This window comes from Chelonoidis abingdonii, chromosome 1 (assembly GCF_003597395.2).
Source record: "Chelonoidis abingdonii isolate Lonesome George chromosome 1, CheloAbing_2.0, whole genome shotgun sequence".
Lineage (NCBI taxonomy): Eukaryota > Metazoa > Chordata > Testudines > Testudinidae > Chelonoidis > Chelonoidis abingdonii.
This window is the reverse complement of record NC_133769.1, coordinates 359425438-359444135: the sequence shown is the minus strand read 5'-3', so window position 1 is coordinate 359444135 and position 18698 is coordinate 359425438. Positions and strand designations below refer to the sequence as shown.

At 43.4% G+C, this 18698-nt stretch overlaps 1 protein-coding gene across 3 annotated transcripts in view; it reads right to left on the bottom strand.

The window, feature by feature from the left end:
• The window catches only part of GDPD4 (glycerophosphodiester phosphodiesterase domain containing 4), an 80889-nt gene that overhangs the window by 49950 nt on the left and 12241 nt on the right, over window positions 1–18698 (bottom strand). For 2 of the 3 annotated variants that reach the window (XM_032771527.2, XM_032771531.2), the window contains exon 2: window positions 372–442. The exons of the other annotated variant lie outside the window; for it this stretch is intronic. The gene's annotated coding sequence lies outside the window, so the exon portion shown is untranslated. The remainder of the gene's footprint in view (window positions 1–371; window positions 443–18698) is intronic. 3 annotated transcript variants of the gene reach the window in all.

The following is an 18698-nucleotide window of genomic DNA, read 5'->3' as shown; positions in this document are numbered from 1 at the left end:
AACCAGTTATATTGGGGCCACCTTTAAGTGTAGACTGACCTTCAGTAGCAGAAAAGAGGACTACATAGGAGATGATTTAGTAATTAGGTTTTAAACACAAAACTTTCAAAAAAATTATAACTAATGTGTGAGCTCACTTTGGAACAGACAGTGCAAGTGGCACAACAGTGCGAGCTAGTGAAAAAGTAATTCACCTGAGAAGAAAGGAGTGAGATTATGGTGCAATAAGTGGAGGGGGGGGAACCTCCCATGGGAGAAAACAGAAGCGCCATTAAAAAAATACTCTCATGAGCACTGAGTTAGTTGGCAAAAATGATTTTGTTATATTGGAGACCTCAGGAAGTGATAGTGTGTCACCTGATATATATTACCTGTTTGGATCTGAAATCAGGAATGTCTCCTGCAAGGTTTAGTAAGTCGCACAGGGTTCTGCCTTCTTTACCTAATTTATAAAATACAATAGTTAAAAATAGAAATGTGCAGTTCACACTTTCCATCCTTATGCATATTTCCACACAATGAATTGCTTGTGAATGACCTAAAGAGCAAAAGTTTATTTTTTTTCTTTGAAGTTGTTTGATAAATCATTTGAAACAATGGATACATTCAAAAAATCTCCTGAGCCATTTATAGACAATTTGCCAACAGAAGAGGAGGTGAAATTGGTCATTTAGTTACCAAACTCTATCTAATATGTTCTGTGTTAAATTCTCTCCTCTGTGGTGATGCAAACAAGATTGAATTATGGCTGTGTGTGTTTCATGCAAATCTATATATGAAAAAGATTAACACATATCACTACAGCATTGCCAACACCAAGTGTTCAAAAATCATGAGCCAAACCTCATAATACCATGAAATAACTTAAAAAAATAATAAGTGCGGGATTATATTTTTCCTCTCAGTTTTTAAGACATTAGATTACACTCAGGTCATATTTTCAGAGCTTTTCTCTGCAAACATAAGAGCTAGAAACTTCACTTTTTCTTTGATAAAGCTGAGATTCTAAGTCAATCACTTGCCTCCAAAGCTTGCAGCTTTAAGACAGACACCAGCTATCATAAGAATCACAATAAAATTGCAGAACTCGATGTCATTATTTATATAATGTCAGAAACGTGCTGTATGGATTATAAATCAGTCTGAGCAATACCTCTGTCCAGGAGAGTTACAGCAGATCCAATGCTTTTATTCTATTTGCACCGCTTACGTATTTTGCATCTTTCCATTAATGCGTCAGCTCCTGTTCTTGGATATTTGGGACCAGGTTATTCCTCGGTTTTTATTCATTCCTTACTTGGGGTTTGATCCTACACTACTGAGGTCAACAGAAGCTTTGCCACTGGGGTCGATGCAAGCAGGATCAGGCATTTAGACAAAAATGGGAATTTGCCTAGTAAGGACCTCAGGATTTGGGCCATTTTTACTTTTTGCATTCCCAGAGCAGTCTTAGAGCTCCCAAATCTACAACTATGGGTATTCCATAGGGCAGAACCTGCACTCAATGTGCACCCAACGCCAGTGACTTTGGAAGTTTGACATATACCAGGAACGCAGAATTAGGTCTTTACTAAGTATCGAGGTGCTTATCTGGTTCCATCACCACAGTATCTGAGCGTCTCACAAACATGAATGAATTTACTCTTCCAACGCCCTTGGGAGTAAGGGAAGAATTAGTCTGGGCCTCAGTTCAGCAAAGCACTAAGCAGACGCTTAACTTCAAAGATGCCCTGATGAACTGGAGTCTTACTTTTTCTTTATAAATCATTTCCACAATCCCACCCCCGACCCGCTAATAATTTTTTAGCAACATTAAAACTGAACTCCCCCTAGTGGCGTGGGGTGAGCAGACTTGAACGGAACAGACAAGAGGCACTTTCACTTAGCTCTGCATTTTGTAACTTGTGTATAAAAGCCAACATTTCATTTGCTATTTCACATCCACCTCACGTCACATTGCCAGCCCCTCTTGCCCCTAGGTTTCAACCTTGCTTCTGTCTGGGTTTCTCCTTCCCATATAATGTCTATATTTCAGACCATTTGTTCCTGGATCTCTTAGCTTCATTTTTCCAGGCTGAATGTGCTTTTCTTTGCCCAGTATTGAAACCAGCTTGTTATTAACTCTCTCCCGGGTCTCCATAATCTTTTCACACCGAACTACCCCCCAGCCCTTGTCTCTGTTTGCCCTGTCCCTTCTCTTTCTCTACTCAGAGACCTGCTTTCCTGCTTCTCGCTTCCCAGTGGCAGTCACCCAACGGACACAGAACTTTCCAGCCTTGGTTCCAGGAATGTCATCAAGTATTAGATCAGCTTATCTTAAAGGGCCAGTAAATTCTAAAGGGCCAATAAACCCAGCAGCTAATGGACATATGCCAACTTGCACCAGATTGACCATTAAGAATTAAGAAACCCACAAAAACCCCTCCAGATTTTTGGGGTTACTGATGAGATGAAGTTGTGTGGACTTTGTGAATGGGATTTGTTGCATCTCTCAGACTGGTCAAATTAGACATTGGTTAGATTGGTGACCACCCACAACTATTGTGACCTACAAGACTATAAGTTATGCAAACGTATTTGTATTTATTGTTACCTGTCCCCCACCCCTGTTTCTTTAGTCACCTGTTACAATCCTAGAATTAGTTTTATCAGAGAGAGACTGTCTGTATTTGATGTGATTACAATGGGGCCATCATAAGCCCTGCTAACAACAGCAGAGAAAGGACTCCATTGTCCTAACTCCTAATCACCTAATAAAGAAGTGATTCATAACTAAGGCTACTCATGACATAGGATCTGTCTATGTCTGGACCAGGACCAGCAGTCATGGATTATCCAATGGCAATTCTACAAACTAGTCTCCTGTTTTTCAGTTTTCTGTAGAAAGAGTTAAAGGGCAGAGTTATGGTTATTTAGGTGTTCTTGAGTCTTTTCCTTTAAGTGTCGCCTTAATGTGGAATTTCCAGGATTTGTAACATTTCTGTTTTTATGAGAAAATGACAAATGTTCCCGCAAAGGTTTTTAATAGATTACAAATCATAACTCCATGAAGGTAATATTTTGCCTAGGACTTTCCTTAGCATTTTGAATAGGTTTGAGATGAACATCCTTAATACAGGATATCCGTTGTGGCCCAGATCTTCAAACATGCTCAGCGCCAAGCAACAAGCACTGGCATATAAATTAAGTGTCCAGATTTTCAAATGGTACCTAAATTAATATTTCATTTAGATGGCTAATCGGAACTCAGCTCTTTAGAAGAATCCAGCCCATGTCATGTATTGGACATCTGTGTAGTCAAAATTATATTGAGTCAATCAATAGAGGGCAGTAGAAATAAAGCAGTGGGTACCCTGTTTGCTTCTTTCCAGGGATTGAAGTAGCATTGCAAAGTCTGGAGGGGATAAGGGAAGGCCTTTTGAAAAGTATTGGGGTAGCCCTTTAGGTGCAGATCCCAGATGAGCCAATCTACTCTAGACGCTCTTTTATTCTGCAATTGTGTGGACCATAACATGACTGAAAATTGAGCTTTTGGAGCCAGGAGAATGGAGAGTAGAGTGATTTAAAGTAAAACTGAAAGACAGCAGCCAAGAGGAGGAGAACAAACTTTTGACAAGCTTTAAACAAAATGGAAAGAAACCATTTTCTTCTAGGCAGGAGCAGTAGAGATGCCACGATGGAAGACGTGTTGTATTAATTTAGATGCACTCAATGGGCTAACAGTGTTAACATAACCTTTAAACAGTGTTAAGCAAGGTTTGGGGTTGGATATGTGGAAACGGCAGCCTGCTTAGTATCACAGCAAACACACCATGCATCTGACGAAGTGGGTATTCACCCACAAAAGCTCATGATTCAAAACATCTGTTAGTCTATAAGGTGCCACAGGAATCTTTGCTGCTTTTACATATCCAGACTAACACGACTACCCCACTGACACTTGACACCCTTCAACATCCTTTTAACCTTTTATTAAAGATAAAGAAAAGAAGGAAGAATAGTAAAATATTTGGAATGTGAAGTATGGAATAAGGCTTCCATTTTACCACCATCCTTTCTTCCCTCTTCCTTTAGCTGGAGAGAGTTTATAGGAGGAAAAAACCTCCTTGTCTGACAGTCTCAGATAGTATCAACATGGCAATAACTGTCCTTTTGAGGCAAAGCAAAGCTGGTTGAGATGAGCTGGAGCTGCTGTTATTACTTCTGTTAACTCTGATCCCATTACAACCCAGCTGGTGGTTGGGATTCTGCTGGAGCTGGTAGGGATGCCGATGTCACCTGGGTCTCTCTCTTTCTCTCTGGCCAGGTCTGGTCAGGATAGTCTTCAGGATTAGGAGGAAGAAGGTCTGGGATCCCAGCAGGCGGGGGGAGGCAGCCATGATAGTGAAGCTTGCTCCAGTAGGTACAATCTGTTCTTCCATATTTCCCCCCTCAAAGTCTCATTCTTTTAGGACCCACAAAGAAAGTGGTTTACCAGGCATGATCTTAACACTGTCCTTGACTTGTATCAGTAGCCTGTTTGTTTGGACTAGTTCAGTCTATCTCCCTTTCGTTCCTTTTCCCATTGACATTTGTTATTACAGGTTATTGTGACAGCTCATGAACTTTCATGCATTTTTTACCATTGAGCTCCCAATTAGGATACACTTGTAGGCCCATTTATCAGAACAAAAGTCATTTTTCTTTCTAGCACTAAAGCCTACCTCTGACCATGGCTGTATACCAATCACCTCAGAAAAATTGGAGAACTTCATCTGTTAGCAGTATAAGGCTACAGATTATTACACTGGGGCAAGGGAATCCTCCGCAATTCCTCACCAGCAATCTGTTTATATGCTAGGCCAGTGTTTCTCAACGACTGGTCTGTGGACCACCGTTGGTCCCTAAGATCTCCCTGACACAGTGTAGGAAGGCAGCAAGCCAGTCCCTGGTATCAAAAAGGTTGAGAAACACTGCCTTAGGTCCTTGGTTCTGCAAAGTCCTTAAGCCAGGGGTAGTCAATTGGCAGACCAGGGGTCAAATCCAGATCGCCAGATGCTTTTGAACAGACCCTGAAATCTTTTTACTTACTTATCATCATTATTGTTTATTATTTTTTCTGGAGTCTGGACCTTGATTAGACCTTGGCCAAGAAATTTGGACCTTGACAAAAGATAATTGACTACCTCTGCCTTAAGCACATGCTTAAAGTTAACCACCTGTATAGTCCCAGTTGAAGTCACTGGAACTATGTGCGGATCTAAAGTGAAGCATATGCTTAACTGTTTTCCTGAATCAGGACCAAAAAGAGTTAACATCCTTTGAGAAGTGAGGCAAATAAATAAAAACACAAACTAGGGTGATTAAAGTAGGGACCTAAATGGAAATATTCTCACTGCTGATTTCAGTGGGAGCAAAATTCAGACACCACTGAGAGCGTATGGAAATCCCCCCTGGGGTGGCCTGATTTTCAGACATGCTGAGTGTGATGTTGCACTCTGTAATGCTTTATAAAAATATGTTTATAAGTGTGCATATGATGTAACTGTGATATGCTTTATGCAAAAGGTATCTTGTACGGGTTCATTACAAAGCTTATAATCTACTAAGTGTGTTCATCTTATTTGTAACTACGTGTCATTCTTATATCTAAAAATAGAAATACGAAATATTATTCTGAAGTCCTATTGTAATTATGCAAAGTGTGGGCCATTAATGTTGGCTTGGAATCTTGATGGCTCCCATTAACTAGGACAATTGGTTGTGAATATCTCTGTTTACTTGCAAAACTTCCTGGATACATGCAGACCAGCTCTGGAAGAATGAAGACTGAGGTATAGTGACATGTGATCATGTCACCTGAACAGGAATCTATCTTTAACCTGCTGCTTTTCCATTTAGAAGGAGTGGTGGGAATCCAGAGAGAGAGAGAAAGGATTCCCGCCTCGTGCCAAAGATATAAAAGGGGGTGGAACAGAACAAAGGGGGGGAGTCATGAAGAAATCCCCTAGTTACCACCTAGGGGCGGCTCTAGGTATTTTGCCGCCCCAAGCACGGAAGGCAGGTTGCCGTTGGTGGCTTGCCTGCGGGAGGCCCCCGGTCCTGCGGATTCGGCGATGTGCCTGCAGGAGGTCTGCTGAAGCCATGGGACCAGCGGACCCTCCGCAGGGCAAGCCAACAGAGGCAACCTGCCTGCCGCCCTGGCGGCGACCAGCAGAGTGCCCCCCGTGGCTTTCCGCCCCAGGCATACGCTTGGCGTGCTGGTGCCTGGAGCCGCCCCTGTTACCACCTGAGCTGGAACTAACAAGGATTGTACCGGGCCCAGACTAGGAAGGAATCCAGGCTGTGAAAAAAGCTTATTGGAACACCTCTGAGGGTGAGATTCATCTGTAATCAGTTTCTTAATGTATTAGGCTTAGATTTGCGTGCTTTGTTTTATTTTGCTTGGCAGTTTACTTTGTTCTGTCTGTTATTACTTGGAACCACTTAAATCCTACTTTTTATACTTAATAAAATCACTTTTGTTTATTAATTAACCCAGAGTAAGTAATTAACTCCTGGGGGAGCAAACAGTTGTGCATATCTCTCTATCTGTGTTATACAGGGTGGACAATTTATGAGTTTACCCTGTATAAGCTTTATAGAGATTAAAATGGATTCATTTGGGGTTTGGATCCCACTGGGAGCTGGGCGTCTGGGTACTAGAGACAGGGGCACTTGCTAAGTTGTTTTCAGTTAAGTCTGCAGTTTTGGGGGCATGGTTCAGATCCTGGGTCTGTGTTATAGCAGGTTAACATGTCTGGCTCAATAAGACAGGGTCCTGAAGTCCCAAGCTAGCATGGAAAATGGGTTCAGAGGTAGTCCCAGCATATCAGGTGACAATCCCAAGGGGTCTCTATAACCGAACCCTTCACACTGAGCATCTGCAACTTATACCAGTCAACAGTAGCTGCAATGGGCCAGTACTTTGGGGCCTTCCATAAATAAGAATTCAGACTTCTGATGTTAGGCACCCACATAGGAAAATAACTGGCCAAAGTAAAATGTTGCTCTGGACCATGTTAAGAAAGGAGAACATTACCCTCCCCACCCCATACCCCACCTTCGCCCCTTCAGTGGCACCTGCTACCTGCTCTTCCTGTATTACCGGACAGGTATGACAGACTTGTATGCCTCACCTTTAAACGAGTGCTGCAGTAGGGTTCACTCCTGGGACCCACATTGAGGCACTGCAGTTCCATGGTGCCACTGCCCGTTTGCGGGATCAATCTCTCTCCAGTACGCGGCAGATATGAGGGCATGGAAGGGGAGAGGTTTCTCTCGCAGAACAGAATACAAAGGTTGGCACGTCTCCCTTACAAGACCTTATTCTTTGACTAATAACAGAAAGGGCCAAGCCTCCACTGATCAAAATAAAAATGGAAGTGAGCAAAATGTCTTGCAATCCACAGTGCTGGCATCACCTCAGCCTCTAGCCCAGTGCATGGGTGCAACAAGAAAGTGAGGACCAAAGCCAGAATGGCTCTTCCGTGACACATCTGAAGAACTGCCATGCTTTTCTCCACAACTTCCTCCCCTCTTCCACCCACAGATCCAACTGGACAGTTTCTTTCAGTACAGAACTCCAAAGCATCCCCTGAAATCCTGAGGGCAGCTCTGTCCATTAAAGTGATTGCCCTTTTTGTTCTAACAGCATTTCTTCATTATCTAAGTTGCCATCACAGATGGTTACATTTATTCTAGATGATTTTAATAGAGAGAATATCGTACAGTGACTCACAAAGCAATCTGAAGAATTAATACAGTAGGGAGATGAATGCAGACTGCTGTAAAAGTACTTTAATGGCCATCATGGCCAGATCTTGCAGTGGCTAGTCTATACACAAGCAAAATCCTCCCATCACAGCTTTCTCCAGAACTCTGCATGAAGCATCAGCTGCAAATACCTGGGCCAGCACTGGTATTATGGAGGCCTCAACTCTTTATTGTATTGATATTGTCCTTTGAGAGATGTCTACATTGCAAGTGGAAGGCATGATTAGCACACGTAGTCAGATACGAACTAGCTAGATCAACAACAATTGAAGCCATGGCAGCATGAGCAATGGCACTGGCTAGTCTCCTGAGTGTGTACCTAGGTCCCAATAGGGCAGAGCTTCACACGGGGGCTTTATCGTTACTCAAGCTGGCTTTGAGCTAGCTAGATTAAAGCTGGGGTGTGTCCACACGTGCTGCCATCACACTTCCTGATTGTAATACAGAACTAGGATTATCGACCACGCTGTGCTTGTACAGTGTGCATAGCGGGGCCTTATTCTCAGCTGGCTCCTTGCCCCCACCACAATACAAATAAAAAACAATAGCACCTCTCAGCATAATATTGTTAATGGCTGCCATCAGCAGAGTCTTGCTTGCGCCCTAAGACAACCATAGAGCTTATTAAAGCCGATGGATGAGCCAAGCACACTCTCTCAGTCTCAAAAGAAGGTGCGATCAAGTCCCTTTGTGTAGGAAAAACAGCTGAAGCTGTCCAAGGCACTAGGCTGCTGGGCAGGACAGAGCTACGCCGTGTAGAACTAAGGGGTTTCCCTGGTGGAAAATACAGGGACTAGGATATTGGCTGTAGCCTGTGTGTGTTGGAGGCAGAAAGCCAGGAGAAGTAGTTGTGGACATGATCCTGAGAGAAAGCACAAAGACGGAGCTTCTTGGGCACAGGGCTCTCTAGAGTGGCAGATTTGGGGATTTCTGAGCACAGAAATTGCCTCTGTTTGTTTCTACTGTGTTCAGGAAAACAGGGCTGGGTGTACGTTTCTGTAAGTAAGCAAAATTACACCAAGAATATACCTGACTCACAGCATCAACTTCTCATATCTACGCAGAAACCACCCTGCAAGGCCTGGGACATTGGCTGACCACCAAAAGGGGTAACATGACACAGCCCCATGGACGTATGCAGCACTGTACAGTGGGTGAACCATATGGACCAGTCAATGGGTCCCTAACTCAGCATTCAAAGGCACATGTTAAAACCAAGGCAGAAAGCAGAGCTTGCACACCATGGCGTTTGGGCACCAGAGCTGGAATACTTCATGGCAGAGGTGGGCTTCTAGACATCTGTTGAACAAGGAAAGGGAGGGAGCTTGGCATATATAATACTGGACACTTAAGCTTGAAAATGCAAGCAGAGAAATGGAGGGGTAAGAGCTAAGTGGGGGAGGGCGAGAAAAATAAATAAATGGGAAGCTTCAAGCATGGGCCCAGTTCTGCAAAATGTCTCCTAAGGAGAGTCCAGCTCCCTCCACAATTGCAGTATCTGCTCCTATGAAAGACAGGAGCAAATTCCCCGGCAGCCTGAAAGGCTCCATTAGGCTTAAGAATGTGTCAGAACTTTTGAATCCTCAACAGAACCTTCTCCAAACCTTTCATTTTCACTATGGCCTCCCTGGTAAAGCCCTTGGCTTCATTTCCCTTCCCTTCACCTCCTAAGTTCAGACCCATCCTTCCACCACACTCTCATGAACCCTGTGATTACATCTCCTACTGACATTCCCTTCATATGCAGGCTCCCTACAATGCTCTATCACCCATTTCATCAGGCTTCTGCAAGCTCCCATTGATGCCTTTGCCCTCAGCAGAGTTCCCCATAACCCTCCTTCCCCATAGCTTCACCCTTGCAAACTCCCAACATCTCCCACCACTTCCCCACACATGTCTTTGCTTTGGCTTGGAAGCTGAAAAAGCCTCCTTCCTGGGCTCTGACTACACAAGAAGCCTCCCAGGCTTCCAGAGCATTTGAATTCAGACGCATCTGAGCCTAGCGGAGATGCGATCACAGCTGCTGGACTTGTACATTTATGCGGGTGGCCCATGGAATAGCACAGCAAATAAAGGACCTAAACGAAAGGAAGTGCAAACTAGAATTCAGAGTGGTTCAGCCATCACAAGGGAACAGAGGGAGGCCAACTCACAGAACTTGGGTCCAGATGCTGAGTCAGAACTTTCCTAAAGTTTATTGCGGGGGGGAGGGGGGAATTGTTGTTCAGGCCCCTCTCCACTAGCAAAGGGTACATTGAAACTGTGAGAGAATGGTCCACATGGGAGCCAGCACAATCTGAACCCCTTCGCTGGGACAGCAACATGAGGCAACATGGCCAAGAGGGAAGCAAAGTTTAGGAATATTCAGTAAATCGAGGCGTGAAAGAGGCAACACACACTTCTGGAGTCCAATCTTCTTCCTAGCATGGAAAGACTTTGTTTGCTCACAGGTGAGCATAAGCACGGCCATACTGGGTCAAACCAATGGTCCATCTAGCCCAGTATCCTGTCTTCTGACAGTGGCCAATGCCAGGTGCCCCAGAGGGAGTGAACAGAAGAGGTAATCATCAAGTGATCCATCCCCTATCATCCATTCCCAGGTAAGCTTCTCTTTAATTACAGGCCTTTTAACAGGACCATTGGTTTCCCACTGTTTGAGTGAGGTGATAAAAAGTGAGATAAATAGTCCTGATGAGGGAAACGAAAGACATCCATTAAGCCACACAGGCCAAAGGTAGACTTCACTATGAACGGGACCCATTTGAAAGTTTACAAGAAAAACCTGACTCCTTGTTTGAATACAGTATGTGCTTTAGGGTCCATCAAGCTCTCTGGGGTCGAAGGGGTATAAATGAGGGCAGAATTCAGCTACTGGATTAAAGGAGTGCTGACAGCTTTATTACCAGGGCTTCCAACCCTACCCATCCCACATAGCCCCTACACACACATGCTACAACATTTGGCAGGTGGGTTGGTATGGCTTTTTCAGCCATTACTAACATGCCTACACAGTACACATGGCCATGCTGTTGGATGTTAGACCATAACAGACATGAATCACCGGGAGCTGTGAGTGCTCTCAGCACCTTGGAAAAATCAGGCCACTTATTTGGCTAGATCTGAGATGCTTAACTTTAGATGCCCAGGTTTAAAAATCTTGGCCTAAGCACATGGCCCAAGGTGACACAGGAAACCTGACACAGAGATAGGAAGACAATGAGGAGTCTGGTGGCACCTTAGAGACTAACAGATTTATTTGGGCATGAGATAGGAAGAGAACCCAGAACTGCCTGCTCTAACTTTACGACCAACCTGCCTATTTTCCAAGAGGGCTTAGAGGAAAATGGTGCTCTAATACATGGCTATGGGCCTCACTATAAGAAAATGGATGAAGAAGGACAGATGGATTATTATTATTATTATTATACAGACACATTATTAAGGGCACAAGAGCAAACTATCCCATTGTGTGGAAAGATCAGACATATGGAAAGGGACCACCCTGGCTTAACCAGGAGACCGTCAATGATCTCAAAAAACAGTCCTACAAAAAGTGGAAAGTAGATCAAATTGCAAAGAATGAATATAAACAAATAACACACGTATGTAGGGACAAAATTAGAAAGGTCAAGGCACAAAACAAGATCAAACTAGTTAGAGACATAGAAGGTAACAAGAAAACATTCTACAAATACATTAGAAGCAAGAGGAAGATCAAGGACAGGGTAGGCCCATTACTCAATGGGGGTGGGGGGGAGCGTTAATAACAGAAAATGTGGAAATGGCAGAGGTAACTAATGACTTATTTGTTTCAGTTTTCACCAGGAAGTTGGTGGGTGATTGGACATCTAACATAGGGAATGTCCGTGAAAATGACATAGGATCAGAGGCTAAAATAGGAAAAGAACAAGTTAAAAATTACTTAGACAAATTAGATGTCTTCAAGTCACCAGGGCCTGATGAAATGCATCCTAGAATACTCAAGGAGCTGACTGAGGAGATATCTGAGCCATTAGCGATTATCTTTGAAACGTCATGAAGACAGGAGAGATTCCAGAAGACTGAAAAAGGGCAAATATAGTGCCCATCTATAAAAAGGGAAATAAGGACAACCCAGGGAATTACAGACCAGTCATCTTAACTTCTGTACCCAGAAAGATGGAGCAAATAATTAAAAATCAATTTGCAAACATCTAGATGATAATAAGGTGATAAGTAACAGTCAAGCATGGATTTGTCAAGAACAAATCATGTCAAACCAACTAAGGTGGGTGCAAAACTGGTTGGAAAACCATTCCCAGAGAGTAGTTATCAGTGGTTCACAGTCAAGCTGGAAGGGCATAACGAGCAGGGTCTCACAGGGATCAGTTCTGGGTCTGGTTCTGTTCAAGATCTTCATTAATGATTTAGATAATGGCATAGAGAATAAACTTATAAGGTTTGTGGTCGATACCAAGCTGGGAGGGGTTGCAAGTGCTTTGGAGGATAGAATTAAAATTCAAAATGATCTGGACAAACTGGAGAAATAATCTGAAGTAAATAGGATGACCACCTCCTGTCACCCATTCCCAGCTTCTGGCAAACAGAGGCTAGGGACACCTTACTTGCCCATCCTGGCTAATAGCCATTGATGAACCTATCCTCCAGGAACTTATCTATTTCTTTTTTTGAACGCTGTTATAGTCTTGGCCTTCACAACATCCTCTGGCAATGAATTCCACAGGTTGAAGAAATACTTCCTTTTGTTTGTTTTAAACCTGCTGACTATTAATTACATTTGGTGACCCCTAGTTCTTGTGTTATGAGAAGGAGTAAATAACACTTCCTTATTTACTTTCTCCACACCACTCATGATTTTATAGACCTCTATCATATCCCCCTTAGTCATCTCTTTTCCAAGCTGAAAAGTCACAGTCTCATTAATCGTTCCTCATATGGCAGCCATTCCATGCCCCTAATCATTTTTGTTGCCCTTTTCTGAACCTTTTCCAATTCCTATATACCTTTTTTGAGATGTGGCAACCACATCTGCACGCAGTATTCAAGATGTGAGTGTACCAGGGATTTATATAGAGGCAATATAATATTTTCTGTTTTATCTATCCGTTTCTTAATGATTCTCAACATTCTGTTTGCTTTTTTGACTGCCACTGCACACTGAGTAGATATTTTCAGAGAACTATTCACAATGACTCCAAGATCTCTTTCTTGAATGTAACAGCTAATTTAGACCCCTTCATTTTATGTGTATAGCTGGGATTATGTTTTCCAATGTGCATTACTCTGCATTTATCAACATTGAATTTCATCTGCCACTTTGTTGCCCAGTCACCCAGTTTTGCGAGATCCTTTTGTAGCTCTTTGCAGTCTGCCTGGGACTTAACTGTCTTGAGTAGTTTTGTATCATCTGCAACTTTGCCACATGTTACCCTTTTCAGATCATTCAATCAATAGTCGAATAAGGAACGATCCCAAAGACCCCTGAGAGGACAAATTACTGCCTCCGTTCTGACGAAAATGAGATAGACAGAAATTCATATCTCAACTGGAGGAAGAAGTGTTTGAGGGTCAAACAGTCCAGAGCTGGCGCTGTCACTAAGACGCTACTGCATTGCAGTGGAAGAGTGAAGCAATGGTGTATGATGCTTGACAGAAGCCTTGTGTTCCAGAACGTCGTTTCTGGGTCGGTAGCATGCAGCCATTTCAGTCACATTTTCCCCCATGCACAGGGAATATTAAGGATCAGCCGCAGCTTATTATTATTTGGGTTAGAGGAGGAGGCAAAATGTTTCTGACAAAAAAACAATCTTCTTAACCTCTGGTTTGCAAAAATATCCCATTGCACAAAAATCTCACCAGCTTTGACCAAAACCTCCAACGAATTACTTTTTCAGCATCCAAAAAATCCATAGTTTTGTTTCGCATATTTAACCTAACAAATTTTCTGGTTCTGCTTTTGATAAAGCCAAAAAAGTCAACAAAAATGAAAAATAATCTGACTTTTCATCTGAAGAAAATAAATCTTTCCCTTACTAAATCTAGTATAAGCATACAAAGATAAGAAATTTTTTTCACCACAAGCCTATAGAGATCTGGAATTAAATGAAGATTCATAACATAATTGACCTTAAGAATACCCTAAGTTAAAACAACAAAAAACACTTAACCGGGGTCAGACCAAAGGTACATCTAGGCCAGTATCTGTCTACCGAACAGTCGGCCAATGCCAGTGCCCAGAGGAGAACCTAACAGGCAATGATCCCAGTGATCTGCTCCGCATCATCGCATCCTCTGACTGAACAGAGGCTAGGACAGCCATGCTTACTCATGACCTGGCTAATAGCCATAATGAGTCTTACGCACACTGATTATCCAGTCCTTAAAAAATTCTTAATAGTCCATTTCAGCAACCTCCATCAGGTAAAGAGGAGTTCCATAATTGACTGTGCAACTGTGTGAAGAAACTTCTTTATTGTTTTTAAACATGCTTGCCTATTATTCAATTTGTGACCCCTAGTTTCTGTATTATGAATAAGGTAATAACTTTTCCTTATCCACTTTCTCCACATCACTCATGATTTTATATCCCTCTATCATATCCCCCCTTAGTCTCCTCTTTTCCAAGCTGAAGAGTCCTAGCCTCTTTAATCTTTCCTCATATGGGACCCTCTCCAAACCCCTAATCATTTTAGTACAAAAGGTGTTTTAGGCTCAGACCATATTCCTGATCGAGCTGTTCAAAACTGTGCCAAACCACAAGTAATTCCTCCAAGAAAACCAAACCCTCACGATTTACTGTAATTCAGCTCAGAGCTGCTCTGCATTCCTGTAAGGCCATTGTCTGAATGGGAACTCATATTTAGGTCTTATTTGTCCCCTATCTTGTTGATGAGAGTGACTCATAGTGTAAGATTGGTTGCAGGAGCCTAATTTAATAATAATCATTAGAATTTATAGACCATTTTCGGCTCCAAAGCACTCAGTAGTTGGTAACAATGAAAGCTCAGAGTTGGGGATAATTAGTGGTCAATGCACTAAGCGTTTGAGGCTGATTGTACATAAAAGGTTTTAGCTTGTGTGTGGCAACAAACAAGCACAAATCATCCTGTTTACAAAACAGTGTCAAGGGACTAGAATACATTTCCCCAACTGTAAAAGCAGCAGAGAATCCTGTGGCACCTTATAGACTAACAGACGTTTTGGAGCGTGAGCTTTCGTGGGTGAATACCCACTTCGTTAAGAATACCTTAACTGCATGTTAAGGGCAAAATGACTGTTTTGAATACAGCTGGTTGAATACTAGCTTTAAGCCTTTCACAAGTGCGAGGGTTTCAGTTTGATTCAATTGCATTCCAGTCCTTTGTGTGCACAAACCGTAAAAGGAGGCCGTGAAACTTTTCTATTCTATTCTATACAGTTCTTACATCACCCTCATCACCGTAGGCTCTGAGCACCTTCCATTCATGCCTTAAGTGACTAATATCTGTCACATGTGTGGTCATTCTTTTGTTCATCCTCTGGCCAGGGGAATATTGTTTGTGCAATGGAATGTTTTGTTTGCTGGGTTGGGGGTTTGGTTTGGTTCCGGTTCATAAATTTACACACTGCTCTGTGTTTATGTTAAAGAAGGCAGGTCACAGATGAGTGTCTGGCACTGGGTGTGGAAAGTGGTCAGGTTTGGGTTAGTCCTTATTCTCATTATCCAGATAAATACCTAGTGCCCTTTTGAATCCTGCTAAGCTCTCGGCAACGTCTTGTTTCAATGAGTTCCACAGGCTACTTATACTATGTATGAAAAATTATGTTCCTAACCTAAAGATTCCATTCAGTCATTCCTACAGGAAGAAGCACTTTAACAGATGACTGGCACTTTCCATTCACTAGCATCCTGGCAACAACAAAGGCGACGGAAACACATAATCAGACTCAGTGCCCTTTGGAATGTCAAAAAAGAACTAGATAAATTCACAGAGGATAGGTCCATCAATGGCTATTAGCCAGGATGGGCAGGGATGGTGTACCTAGCCTCTGTTTGCTAGAAGCTGGGAATGGGCAACAAGGGATGGATCACTTGATGATTACCTGTTCTGTGCATTCCCCTTTCGGCCACCTGGCATTGGCCACTGTTGGAAGACAGGATGCTGGGCTAGATGGACCTTTGGGCTGATCTGGTATGGCTGTTCTTATGGCACACAACAGTGAGGGAAATTTTGGCTGAGGACACGAGGACAACCCCAAACTCTTACATCAAAAAATAATTGAGCACATAGGATTTTGACTTCCCAGGTCATCTCCACAGAACCCCACGCAGCAAAATAAACCTACAGGACCCATTTTAGCTATAGAAGGTTGAGAAGAATTTTTAAAATTATGTCTGTTTAGCTAGAGATGTATATGTACATAACAGATTATAAATTCTTTAGGGCAAGAATTGTCTTTCCTTGGTCTGTGTCTGTACAGCACCTTGCACAATGGAGCCTGATCCATGACTGGAACTCCTAAATGCTGCGGTAATTCATATAATAATGCTTTTGCAGAATAGCCTGATACAAAAATGCAACATGGAAACTGAAGCAGGTAACGTTCAGCAAAAAAAGCTAGGGGAGGCAAGAGAGGAAGTGAACTAGAAAGAGCAATTACACAGGTGCTGTTTTAGTGCAGCTGAACGGATGTTGTTCTCACAGATCACACAGAAGGGAACATGAGCGCTGCACCATAAAAAACAGCTCTGGGCTTTCCTGGTGTAAGAACCAGGATCAGTCCTATGAACCAGCAATGTTTTGTGTTCATTTGTTAAAGGCACCTGCTTGCAACACACACCTTGTCACGTCACTTTCCAAACTTCCCTTTGTAATGAAACCCTCCAAAGCAGCTGCCCTATCCCAGGACTCTGCCACTTTAACTGGAATGTCCGAGGGGATTGTCCAGGAGCCCTCAGCCGCCTCCAAGTCACTGACCTCGATTAGGAAGTTGATACGCGTGCGCTACCCAGCACTTACTTGGCACAGACTGCAGTAAACTGCAATTGTCTTTTCAGTCTAAATTCCTGCACTGGCTGAGCTAGGCATGTCCATCCCAGCTTTGAGAACTGAGGACAGGCACTGGCAGGTTGAAGACATTCTCCCCTCCAACAACATGAAAGATCCTGCCAGCTGACCTCTCTCAAAAGCACAACATGCCCTGCTACTCCTACAATGCTGAGCAGTTCCCTTCTGTATTCGTCTCACCCCTCCTCTCACACTCTGCTAGGGCTCCCTGGCTTTAGGAGGGGAGGAAGGAAAATTCTTGCAGTATTTTGAGAGACCCAATTTTATACAACTGCATCCAGATATCACAATGAGGAGAGTCTTATATCAAAGGGGTAACCCTGTTAGTCTGTACCCAGAAAAAACAACAAGGAGTCTGGTGGCACCTTAAAGACTAACAGATTTATTTGGACATAAGCTTTTGTGAATAAAAAACCCACTTCTTCAGATGCAAGGAGTGAAAATTACAGAAACAGGCATAAATATATATTGGCACATGAAGAGAAGGGAGTCACCTTACAAGTGAAGACCCAGTGTTGAAGGCCAATTTAGCCAAGGTGGATGTGGTCCACTCCCAATAACTGGTGAGAAGGTGTCAGTACCAACAGAGGAGAAATTGCTTTTGTAGTGAGCCAGCCACTCCCAGTGTGGGGCAGGGGCATGGGTGGGGCAAAGAGTCAGAGCACTGGTGGGGGCTGATCTCCAGCATCTGCGCCAGTCATGCCACTGCTCCAGCCACAGGGGGGTTGACCCAACCCCAACTGCTGGTCTGACAGCCCCGGGGCTGACTGCTGGTGCTGCTCCAGCCCCACCATTGCTCTTGTGGCAGGGGCTGACTGCCTCTGCTCCAGCCCCAGTACACTGCATCAGCCCTGAGGCTACTGCTCTGGTGGCCCCGGAGCTGACAGCTGCTGAAGCTGTACCCTAGAAGTAGTCCTGGAGATCCCAGAAAGTCATGGAACCTCTGACATCCGTGACAGAATTGTACCCTTAATAATGATCATTAATAACATGCTTGATAAGGAGGGAATCTGGGATGATATGATGAAGCCCCACAATTAAATTTAATATCTCACTGGCTACTTAGATAATGTTTTCACCCCTCTTAGCCAGAAGACCGAGAAGTGCTACAAGTCTCCCCAGCCCAAATGTAGTGCTGCTATTTAGTCACTCGTTGATTAAATACTGCATGTGGTGCTGCAGCAACTGGGATATTGGAGGGGAGACATTTTCCAGGGCACAAAGGGCAGTTAAACCACTTACCCTCACTCACTTTCAATGAGAGTTCGATGCTTCACTGCCCTTCATGCTTTTGAAAGCCTCTCCTGTAACAATGTCTGAAGAAGGACGAGGCACCAAAATCCAAAGAGTCTCTTACAGAGAGACAGGTCCCCTCTCTCCAGAACCAAGAATGCATAGTCCAGCAGTTAGCCTGGGACTTAGGAGAACTGGGTTTAGTTCCTGGCTTTGCCACAGACTGTGTGTGACCCTGGGCAAGTCACTTAGTTATGCTGCACTTCAGATCCCAACCTGTAAACAGAGGATCACAGCCTGTCCCTACCTCACCGGGGTGTTGTGAGGCTAATACCACCTAACTCCTACATAGGGCTTTTCTTCTGTAGCTCTCAAAGCGCTGTACAGATGCTGCCTGTATCATTAACCCCATTTTGTAGAGGGAGAACATGAGGCACAAAGAGAAGAAGTGGCATGCCCACGGTCACACAGCAGGCCAGTGGCAGAGCCACTCAATTAAAAAGACATGAGGTGGCAAAGTTTGCAGATGATACTAAACTACTCCAGATAGTTAAGACCAAAGCAGATTGTGAAGAACTTCAAAAAGATCTCACAAAACTAAGTGTTTGGGCAACAAAATGGCAA